Source organism: Nelumbo nucifera, chromosome 2 (genome assembly GCF_055504915.1).
Source record: "Nelumbo nucifera cultivar China Antique chromosome 2, China Antique-T2T, whole genome shotgun sequence".
In the NCBI taxonomy this organism is placed as follows: domain Eukaryota; kingdom Viridiplantae; phylum Streptophyta; class Magnoliopsida; order Proteales; family Nelumbonaceae; genus Nelumbo; species Nelumbo nucifera.
The window spans coordinates 107961385-107969931 of NC_142650.1; the positions used below are offsets into that span (position 1 = coordinate 107961385).

The following is an 8547-nucleotide window of genomic DNA, read 5'->3' on the forward strand; positions in this document are numbered from 1 at the left end:
AACCAACTTATTACTATTTTGGAGTCGCCTTCAACTATTAGCTTCTGGAACCCCATTTCCAAAGATTTCTGCATCCCATAAAGTACTGCCTTCAATTCTGTTGTTACAGAGTCACACACTCCAATGGAACCCGAGTACATTCCCAAAATCACTCCGCTTTCATTCCTTAGAACCCTTCCAATTCCAGAGGGCCCTGGGTTCCCAAAACTACTTCCATTGAAATTTAATTTCATGAAACCTACCTCTGGGGGTTCCCATTCCTTTAGTGTTCTCCGCTTAGCTGAAGTTGAGGCTGCAATTGTTCTCCAGTTCCTTAATATATCATCAATAGAGAAATCTGAGAACAACTCCAAAGTCTTTATCCAGAAGGCCACTTTTGTCATGATCCCTTCAATGAATGCTTCCTTGCTTCTTTTCTTTTCCTCAAATATACACTTATTTCTTTCCTCCCATAGGGTCCATGTTATTGCTGCTCTTGTGCACCTCCACATCCGTCTTCCCCTCCTTTTTGGCTAGCTGAAAGTGGATCTATCAAACAACCTGTCCAATCTGTCCAAAGTATTCCACCTGCACCCAAAAAGAGAAAAGAACCGATCCCAAATACCACAAGCAAAAGGACAGGAAATGAACAAGTGAAGAGCAGATTCACCATTGGATTCACACAAGCAGCACCAATTAGGGGAGAGGCACCATCCAGGTCTCTTCCTCTGTAAAATATCACAAGTGTTGATTGCACCATGGAAGACCTCCCAACAAAACGCACTCACTTTGGAAGAGATATATTCTTGAGCAGATTGTGACGGCAATGGGAGGTGATTGCACCATGGAGCTCTGCTTTCGTATAACAAACGTGATCTGAGAGCATTACGCTTGAGGGTTGCTGGAGCAAGCTAGAGGTGATTCCAAGATCCTTCATGCTGCATGTCGGAGGCCTATGGAAAAGGGTGTGGGTGGCTTTGGATGTGGAAGCGGCATTCTGGTTTGGGAAGACAAAGGAGGAAGATGATGACATGGCTAGATGGGTTACAAGTGGCAAGGCATGTGCAACTGAATATGCACATGTATGTAGTGGCATGGACGTTGGGAAGGATGCAGGGAAGACATCGGGTAAGATGTTTTGAATGCCAAAGCCAAATGCAATAGGGGAAATGAATGCTGTTAATAAAGAGAAGAATTGCACGGGGAAGTAGCAACGAAAGGGGCTGAGTGGGTTAGTTGGTGGAGTCCATCAATAAAAGAGAAGAGGAAGTGAACCGGCTGGTCCGCCAGCAGTTCAAAAGATTAGATTGCATGGGGTTGGGTATAGAGCATTGATAAACTCGAGCAATTGGGCCTCACCAAACATAGTTGCCACTTATGTTGTGTCTTCCTCAGATGGGGTAGAGCTAGAAGAATGAGAAGAATCAGTGGGAGAACTCAAAGAAGGGAGGGAGGAATCCAAGGATGATGAATGCTTTCAATCGGAAAAAGAACCTTCAAAAGAAGATGACAGGGTAAGAGAAGTTGATATCAAAAAGATGGAAACGTTGGAGGTAGAAAAGAAGGGGACAGAAGGGAGAACAGTCGGGGAAGAAGATAAATGGAGAAGAGAGAGAGGGGGCAGTATTCAAACAGGGCCTGAATTGGAGGATGCAGAAATCAGGAAAGATAGTGAAGCAGCAGAGAAGAATGTTGAGAAGGATGATGAAAAGGGTGAAAAAGGAAAGTCCTTTTCAAGAGTATATTCAAGAGTATATAGAAGGAAACAAAAATATAGAACTAGACTCTTATAAGATGATGAGGACTTAGGCAATGAGGATGGTGTAGAATCAGCTAAAAGGGGATAGAAGTAATTATAGAAGAGACTCACAAAATCAAGAGAGTAGCGGATATGGAAATGGTGCTGAACAAAGAGGTGGAGATTAGTAAAATCTTGGGTTTATTCTTCTTGGGGAGGGGGGGGGATTTTGCAAAGGAAGCATTTAGGGAGGTGGAAGAAGAGCCTAGAGAGCAGTTGAAGGAGAAGAACATGGGGACATTTATCTCAGGTACAAAGGCAGCTGGTTCCAGTTCTCAGATGGCTGAGAAGGATGTGAGTTTAAACGTTGACAGAGACATGGGGGAGGGGAACACTAGGAGAGTAAATTGGGTGCAGCTCAATTTTTCGAGAAGAAAGCAATGCTTGAATTGGAAACAATCAATTCTAGAAGGGAGACCTCTTCGATGATGGAGAAAATTCCTAATGCAATAAGAAAATTTAGAAGACAGAAAATGAACCAAATAGTGCAAGTTTCAAAAGTTTTTTCTAGATTAAAGTTGGTAGTATTTGGAATGGGGCTAAAGAAGGGGAAGAAGTTAAAGAAAGCCTCTCAAATAAGAAGTGAAAGCTCTGTCTTAGACAATGGATGTGCTTAGAAAATGGATAAAGTAGGAGATTTGCCTCTCATCGGAAATGTATTTTGGGATCAAGGTGACTTTTCATTGTATTAAGGTAGGGGATGGATGGGTTGGATGGATTTGTGTTTTTGTTTGATTATTTTTGGTGTTATGTGGTAGGGATTTTTGCGATATTTGATTTAGGTTTTTGGTCATGGTAATTGGGATGGGATTTTGTTTAATACTGTACAAGGTTTGTAAATAGGACAAGTTGAAGGGAGATAGTATTTCAGATCCTGCTTGGTCCTCCACTCTGTCAAACTTACAAGGGTAGAAGTCTAATCAATTGGCTTGGGTGAAACATCCTCCCTCTCTCCAAGACAAACCCAACCCACGGTATACTAGACCAAATGCAGATTGGAGAGATGATCTGATGATGAAGGGTGGAACAGCTACAATGATTCCGAAGAGGCTAGTGCTTCAAAAGAAGCTTCAAGTATTGATAGTGTGGAGAAATAGTTCAGGTCTGGTTGGGTGTTGAATCCGGTGGCAACCAAGACACATCAAGTGTGAAGGGGGAGGGGAGGCCTCTACCAGAGCCTCAAAAATTGACTAAGACGGATAGAGTGGTGTAGCCTCAAGCTAGAAGTGGCCTAAACAAACCTTGGCAGTTGTAGCAGGGGTCAACTGGTAATCAAGAAAGTGAGGAACCATTTCTAGTACAACAGCAAGTATAGGGCTTCCAATAAATGGAGGACAACCTATTGGCAGTGTTTTAAAAGGCATGGGAGGTGTACGCCTGGAGCGCTCCCAAAACGCCCTGAGGCGTATGCCAGAGGCATACCCCTCCTGTGCCTTTTTCATGAGGCGTGCTAGAGGTGCACACCTCTTGCGCCTCATGCACATCTTATATAAAAAGACAGAAAAAAACAAAAAAAACAAAAAAAAAGGAAAGGAAAGGAAAAGAAAGGGAAGGGAAGGGAAAGAAAAAGAAAGAGAAGATAAAAAAGAGAAAAGGAAAGAAAAGAAAAGGAAAGGAAAGGAAAGGGAAGAAAAGATAAGGGGAAAGAAAGTAGTTTGCCCCTTGCCCCTTCGGCTAGGGGGCTTCGCCCCCCAGACCCCCTCTTTCAACTAATGTTATTCATCTTTATTCTTCTTAAAATAAAAGATTTTTGTTAAAAATAAAGAAAAAATGAGATCTCCCCTTATTCTTCATCCTCCTCCTAATCCTCCTCCTCTTAAGGAGGCTTACGCCTCTTTGTGTTCAGGAGGCTTACACCTCTTGCATTCTGAACTACGCGTCACACCTCTAGGTAGCGGAATGCCTCCGCGTTTTAAAACATTGCCTATTGTAAGGTTGAAGGTCTCTCTGACTTTGTTTCCTGGAGGACAACCTCTGGTTTGAATCGTCTGATTAAATTCCTGACCACTGCTTTTCTTTTCCCTCAGACCCCTAATGTTCCATCCCAAATCCTCATCCTCAAGACCCTGTCTGACCCCTACAAACAAATTGAGGCCCAATTTCTCACATATCCTCCCCCAGAACCTCCTCCTCTCCCCCTTCTTCATCCCAGCCACTCCTCCTCTCACTTAGTTAAAGGTGTAGTGCATCATTTCCAAAGGACACCCTAGCATGAGCACGAAAAGACAAATCAGGATCCATGATCATGAGGGTTTGGCAAAAGTTTTAGTGCCAGCTGCCAACCTGTTACCCAAGGTTCAAAGTATTGATACAATACATCCAATACAGGGTTAACTGTATCAGTTTTTAAGGCCACCAGAACACCTTTTACTTACATTTATGGCATTTCATTGTTATTAAATGAAAACAGACAACCTATCACATCAAGTGACAATTTATCAGTTCAAAATAATAACAGACAACCTATCACATCAATTTTAAATATCTCAATTTGACTACAATTTAGATCACCTAAAAATTATAAAATTGCCACCGATGCAGGAAGCCATAGTAACTTGACTTATTCTGCCATGGCTTCTTTCCTTTTTCTTTTTTTTGATCAGTAAAAGTGATTTTTTTAAGAATTGATAATGGATTTAGTACAGAGAATGAGTAGCCTCGGCTACCCCAATAACCTTTAAGATTCCACCTAGGACTTGCTTTACATCCTTACACCTGAGACCAGAAACAGTGTTCCCTATTAGCCCCTTGCTTCACCAGCTGGTCCGCAAATCCATTTGCTGCTCTTGGAGTCCACTGATATAATATTTGCATATCCTTTGTAATATGAATAATTTTCTTCATCTCGTTTCTGAATACCCATGGCTTCTTTCCTTACTTCCATGTCTTTATCAGATTGTCTAATAAGAGGCACCAATTTTCATCTGCTACTATTTCATTTATTTTCTCCCATACTGGATCTCCACCTCTGGCATCTCTCTTTTTTTTTAGTTTTTCTTTTAAGAATTGATGTATGAGAAACTGTTTGCTTCATGCCATCTCTGAAAGTAATTAAAGCCACACCAATTCTTCTTGTATAAACAAAGAAAGAAAAAGAGGCACTAGAATGCTCTTCAAAACTTAAATTTGAAGGTACCTGATGAGATACAAATTTTAACTCGTTAAGTAGACTACCAAATGAATTATTTAAGAAGCTTGATGAGGTGGGATCCTCCATTTCTTATTGAATTTTTATGTGATTATGTCTTGACATGTCTTTGTATTCCTAACATCTGGATATGGATCTAATATCAACAACCCGTAGAGCTGCATCAGTATTTTGTGACTAGAGGATCCAGAGAGCATGTATGAAAGATAGAAACAGGAAAGTGAATGACTGAGTATTTATACTTGAAATGCTGCAGTTATCTGAAAGTTTGCACCACAGAATTAGTGTTCTTGTCTCCTTTGTTCTTTTGGAGAGTTTGTTGGTGGTAATGATGCAAATGCATTATGTTCAGCTAAGAAAAAGGAAAACATGCTGCTTAATAAGTTATGTTTCTGACATAATTTACTTCATGGTACTATGCAATATAAAGAGACTGTGCCTTGTATATAATGTAATTGAAAAATATTGTAATGCATGCTCTCCTTGATTTTATTTTTGTGGGAGGCCTTCTGTACAGTCACTGTATATTTGCTAGCTGTTCTCTTGGGGTTCTGCCTCATAATAATGAAATTATATTTGTATCTTAAAAAATATGTAATGAAAGTTATATCTAGTGATTGAATGTGTGTGCATGGTGGGAAAGCATGTGCATGTATTTACGTACATATTTATGTGGTTGTTTTTGTCTAACAGGAGCCAGCATGTCTTACAACTGCTGCATATAAATGTTTAATTGGTTTCTAAAATTTCTTTTTCAGTAGAAATTACAACTTATATATTTGTGTGGAAACTTGATTGTCACAGATATTTTCATAGATGGTTGTTCGGTCCTGGCAATACTTTTCTTTGTTTTCTTTTTTTTCTTGGATGCACATTTTTTCCACTTCCTGGATCACCACTTACAACTAATTGATCCTTTCTTTTCTTGGCAAACGACTTTCGTTTTTCTTTTTGCAGGTTATGAAAAACTGTTCCAGACTGAGTAAAGTCTTTCTGGTTGCTATGGTGCATGAGCTCTACAAAACTGGAATGGGTGAAACCACCTTTGAGAAGGTACATATTTTCTGTCCCTGCTTATCTGAACACTCAATTTCAAGGTGTAACTTTTAAAGCCTGCAGTATTCTGTTATTTTCCTTCATACAAGATAGCTTTGTTATGCAATATTACTGAGATACTTGTTTGGCTGATGGTTTATCTAAGCAAGGGACAAATTGGGAAGTCTTGTTTTGGGCTCATTTGGGAGAGGCTCCAGCTTGCGCCCCTCCAAGGGCTGTTATATGAGTTTTAAAGTTCTCTATTAGCTTCTGAAGTAATAAAATTTTTCTTTATTCATCAAAAAAATATATATTGCTGAGATACTTGATTTTCAGAATATATGAGGTTTGCTTGCTTCTCAGGCATACTGAGATTTAGCAACAAATTACATCCAAACAGGAACTTGTCATTTTTCAATAACATCTTTAGATGCAAGTACTTATGATGATAATTAATCTTGATGAGATGGTTCCTGTTCTAAAAGGCGAATTTCAATTTTTTTTCTAATTCATTTCGACCGTTGCAGATAGCGACAACCATTTCCTGTCTCTGTGCAAGCAATGGTGAAGCATTTCCTGGCTGGGATGTGCTCTTGAGAGTTGGGTAAGACATGCTGACATTTATTTTTTGTTTGGTCAATTTACATTCCATCTCTGTCAGGTTGAACAGAGTAACAAAATGACCAATCCAGGTTTTCCACTGGGACACCCTCTGGATTGGGCACATCAATTATCAACACCCCTTGAATTTGTAGCTTGTCAAAATAAATTTGGTATTTTAGATTGGCTTCTGGCACCGTATTACATATCTCAATGTGTAAAAAACATAAGACTGACTTTTGGCCTCTGCAATAGTTGTCGTGTGTAACAAACTAGGATTGTCTGGAGCTAGGCATAGATTACAAAAGTTGCAGCTTAACTTCCCGAGGTTAGTTCCTTTTACTGAAGAATTCATATTTAAGTATCCAAGTATCCTAACTGATCAGACTGATTCGACTGCATATTTCTGCACATATATTATTTATGGATTTGTCCAAATAACGTGTGATCATTCTTGTCAGTCTGCAATCTGCATATCTCCGCTTGTTCTGTAGTTTCTAATCATCTCGATTAAAACGTTAGCATCAGATGACAGCAATTGAATAGAAAATGTTATGACATGGCAGTGATGATGTGGCATTCGCACTGAAAGACAGCAAAGAGATACCTTGGTTGGCAAAGTACCTGTGACAGATGACTTGAGAGGAAAAAATCATAACTACATTCTTGGAATTATTTATTGACTTTTCCGTTTTCACCTTCTCATCAAAGTATGGATCGAGTTTCCTGGATTAGATGATCTTTTTTTTATCAATGATGTTTTCTTCACACAATTCTTTTTTGAACTTCACATTCAATTTTTCTAGACAATGAATGCCAATTTTTAGGACCATGTATTTAAACCCCCCCCCCCAAACAACACACGAGAGAGAGAGAGAGAGAGGAAATTGTGTACTGGGGTGGATAACATCATGGATGACTTGACTCAAACGAGGATCTTTAGTCCATTTGACAAATATGAGAGGGAACGTTCGTCCCTTTGCTGGTGGATGCAAATGAAAATGCTCCAAGAATCATTGGTTAAAGCATTAATTGTAAAAAGGTCTTACATTTGCGCTAGGTTCCTAGCAGTGATTGTTTCTAGGGTCAGTATTTCTATTTGTATGGAGTGAATTACAGGTCAAATGGTGGATTCCTTGTGCCAGAAGCAAAGCCATGGTTGGCACAAATAGATAATCGGTTTATGGCCAAAGGAAAAGCCAGGGCTCTTACTAGTGGCAGGTAAGTAGAGACGGCAATTTGACCCGTACCGTGGGGTCCCACCCCAATCAGGGCGGGGTTTTTTTGACCACTGATTGGGGTTTGGGGCAGATTCGAGGAAAACCCGAAACTCGGGTTGGGGTGGGGTCCGACTTGACTATATTATATTATATAATATAAAATAGTTTTAGATAAATTTTAAAAAAAATAAATTATTAAGTATACTGGGGCGAGGTAAAATTGGGATTCCCGTTCCCTGCAGGGATGGGGATGGGGTTAAGATTTTTAGCCCCATTGGGGTTCGGGGCAGGTATGGGGTGGAGATTTTAAATTTAGGTTTGGGTAAGAGGCAGGAAAAACCCGGCCCCGCCTTGCCCCTTTGCCATTCCTACAGGTAAGTACTAGCCCAAAAGTGCTTCTTATGCTTGCCACATCATCCTCTCACGTGGCAAGTTTGGACTGGTAACCCCATGCTATGTTGCCAGAAGAAACCCTTTTGAGTTTTGAAAAGCATTCTTTTCTGTAATGGTTTGTCAAACGAGAGCTCTTACTCGTGACTCAAGTTCACTCATTGAATCGACATCAACGCATCTCAATCGTGTATTGAGAACATCAACCAATGTCAAGTACGGTAAATATTCCTGATGCACGCTGTGATGATGTGCATGTGGAGTGCAATGTGAATTCCTGATTATTACTCTTCCAGCATCTATCTATTGCTCGTGGGATTGTAGGCTGTAGCCCCACATTATTTGTGCCCTTTGAGGGGGCTTTCCTGTGGCGGCTT

At 40.1% G+C, this 8547-nt stretch overlaps 1 pseudogene across 1 annotated transcript in view; it reads left to right on the plus strand.

Moving 5' to 3' along the window:
• The window catches only part of LOC104603569 (origin of replication complex subunit 1B-like), a 28767-nt pseudogene extending 21204 nt beyond the window's left edge, over window positions 1-7563 (plus strand). The window contains exons 12-18 of the transcript XR_016082460.1: window positions 895-1107; window positions 1471-1718; window positions 5182-5250; window positions 5883-5978; window positions 6488-6564; window positions 6816-6888; window positions 7127-7563. The product of XR_016082460.1 is annotated as an origin of replication complex subunit 1B-like (transcript). The remainder of the gene's footprint in view (window positions 1-894; window positions 1108-1470; window positions 1719-5181; window positions 5251-5882; window positions 5979-6487; window positions 6565-6815; window positions 6889-7126) is intronic.
• The last annotated feature ends 984 nt before the right edge of the window (window positions 7564-8547 follow it).